We start from the raw sequence: 3,271 nt of genomic DNA, 5'->3' as shown, positions 1-3,271 counted from the left end.
GATCCGGCGATCCACAGCGCAAAGTTGAAGTATTTCCTCAGCGACCAGCACTGATCAGCTCCAGGCATGATGACGCAATATCCTCCTCTTTTCGAAGGCCAAACAAAGTAGTTGCGCTTTCACAATGAAACACACAGCGCCTTCACGACATGGTGGCAGAGGCAGCAACAATACTACAGCTAGAATAAAAGTTATGCCTTCTTTCTTTGCATTTGGGCGGCGTTATGCAAATATTCCCAGATAGTGACGTAGGTATGTGGGGGCGTGTTAGAACGAGCCGTTTTAGGTAGGCGTGGCTGACTCTTCACTTTTATAAAGAATATCTCTTTGGATTTGGGTAGCAGTCTTTGCAACTTTACAGATCTTCTTTATGCACCAAGAGCTTGTAACACTCCAAAGAGAAAGGAAAAATTGAAATCGCATCATATGACCCCTTTAACATGCTATTTAGCTATATTGTATAGTCTCTGCACCAGATGAATACATAAATGGCCTCAAAGTTATGTTAGTAATAAATTAATAGTATCAAATGCAAATCAAAGACAAGACCTATAACAGACCTTACCTTTGCCACATTGCACCAAGTAAGTCTGACATATTTCCCGAATGTGCTACGTTTCCTGTGCTTTTTCCTCATCGTTGCCATCCGGCGTATAGACAACACGATCATCTCCATCTTGTTTGCTTGATAATAGAGATGTGGAAGTCTAAATAGGCAGCCACTGCAGTAGTGACTATAGGCTCGACGTCAGATGGCCTATATCCCTGCAAGATACTATCGGATCCCAGCACCTGCCCGACGCATTCCGTGAACGATAATCCTCTTTCAGGTGTGGCTGGATACTACTTTAGTGCATATCCGCGGCTCGAAATTCTTTGATGTCCTGAGGACAGAGGCAAAATGTTTTAACGATGCGACACGAGCTGCTCCAAACCACATCGCCATGCTGGTCACAGTTATGGTTTGAGCAGCCACATTTGTCTGAAGTTTTGCTTGGGTGTGAGTAATGTTGCTTTTCAAAGTAAAATGCCAAACTCCAGTTACTGATGCTTATCTAGCTTCCAGGTTCAGTCCGCTTATTATTTAGGGAATCCGAAAGGCACTCACTCCCTTTTGCGCTTACACTTCCCACGCCATTACCGGGAAGTGTTTTGAGGATAGTGCATGAGAAAGCTCATTGGTGGTCATTTACTTCGTTTGACAAGCTGGGTGTGCTGAGGTGTCCTCGTTCAATTCAGTGAGCACGTTTCAACCAGTTGGCGCATGGAAACACAAAGAGCCACACCCCTCCAGGCCTGCGTCACCTGTCTGTATAGCAGCAACGTTTGGACTGCAGAGCAGACCAGATGTGGAACGACTAGATTTTCGCGCTATGCGCCATTCTGCGCTCAACCTCGCGCACACGACCTAAAACATGTGTGCATGTGTGAAATTGCGGGTTGCCACAATTTTTTTTTCCACCCTCAGTGTTTGAAAAATACACAACGTTTTAAAACATGCATTAAAATTCGAACAAAGAAGGCCTATATTAATAAGCACATATATTTTCGAATTTTAAACAGATCGAAATTGGGAGAGTAAGTTTATCAACAGCCTAACATCAAAACATAAATGTTTATTCTTGACTTAATATTAAGTATTTGTAGAATTATGTCTGAGACAAAATAACACTACTGCCATTTCTGCGGGACACATTAGAACGTACCGTCTTCAAATTCAACGTATTATTAATTTTTCGAATCCTTTAAACATCCACATGCTAAAACAAAACAAACAAAACAAAACACAGACAGCACAACGTTTCTTAAGTTCCAAATCCACGCTGTATGGCACTGACACTGGCATGTTCAAATTCAAGTTTAAAAATAAACGTGAAAAAGGGATATATATTCCAAAATATGGCCAGATTTCTTAGGCTACCCTTTATCTCTCTCGATATTTTAAGTTGTGGTTTTTAATAGCGTAATATAAATATGATTGATCTAAGGATTATTTACCTTTTATGAAGTTAATGTAACAAAGTAATAAAATAATGTTGCTAACAATACCTTTTCCCCGCTTTCATGTTTATGCTTCCATATCCACTTATTTTATACAGTTTTCTAAATCATAAACCTTTAGTTTAAAAATGGGATAGGGCTATAGAAAAACTCATTATTGTTATTGGTTATGGTTGTATTTTGTTTGTCTTTAGTACAGGCCATAGGGTATGTAATCCACCCGCTTAAAACAATAAATGTATCTTATAAGTGGTTATAGTCAATTAGTGGTTAGACTGGAGTATATGGGAAATAGACTAGGTTTAGGCTAATTGGCCTAATGAAGTTAGGCCTAATTTGGGGACTACACTAGCATGCACTTGCACATACAGACACTGCTATTTCCGTCTTCATCGTGTAACACTACGACCCATTACTCATTTAATATTTGTCGATCTAAACGTAATATTTCATAGGCCTATGTATTAGAGTTATTATGCCTATACCTGCCAAAGCTGAAATGCTAAACTCAATCCTTTCATTTCCACGTTTCTTTGTTCCCAAGATCGAGTTCGCTGTAAGAGAAACTCAAGAACAGAAATCTCACATTTTATTGCTATCAGCGGAAGCATTTATTTTGCACTAGAGACAAATAGTCCACACGCACTGTAACACTACCCGTCCGTCTGCTCTCACCTCTTCATGCTGTTACTTAAGTCCTAATGCGGAAAGGCACGATATGTATCACAATTACAAACATCATTTTAAATTACATAATTCAATTTGTCAACGGGAGAGATAAAAAGAGCTGTTCAGACAGTATAGTCACTGTTCTCCCTTAAATGTTCAGTAATCGCTGAAAGCTTGAATGAACGATGTACGTAATTTTTGAGACCAATTAATCCTTGATTACAGCTGGCTATAAAATAGCTTTTTTGTAAATTAATTTTGCTCAAAGATATAAGCGAATAAGTCTTTGCTATATCCTTAATTGACTTCTTAATCGACGGAGCATTCATTTGCCATAAACGTTTTGATTCAGTGGTAAAAGCGAATTTTTAATACCCTCATATTTTACACTATCATATTTAATATAATAAGAACAGTGGACATGTATTTATTGTTCTGTTCCAGTCGGTTAAAGTTGTGGAATGTTTTAGTGACTGTCTGAATTGAAGGCAGTACGGTCGGAACACCTGCAGGGAATTTGGTATGTTTCAACGAACCCGAACTAGTTGGACTATTTATCGACCATAATATAGGCTATATATGTATGTACATACATATAGCT

Source organism: Sinocyclocheilus grahami, unplaced genomic scaffold (assembly GCF_001515645.1).
Source record: "Sinocyclocheilus grahami isolate Dianchi unplaced genomic scaffold, SAMN03320097.WGS_v1.1 scaffold149.1, whole genome shotgun sequence".
Lineage (NCBI taxonomy): Eukaryota > Metazoa > Chordata > Actinopteri > Cypriniformes > Cyprinidae > Sinocyclocheilus > Sinocyclocheilus grahami.
Note: the sequence above shows the minus strand (reverse complement) of the source record.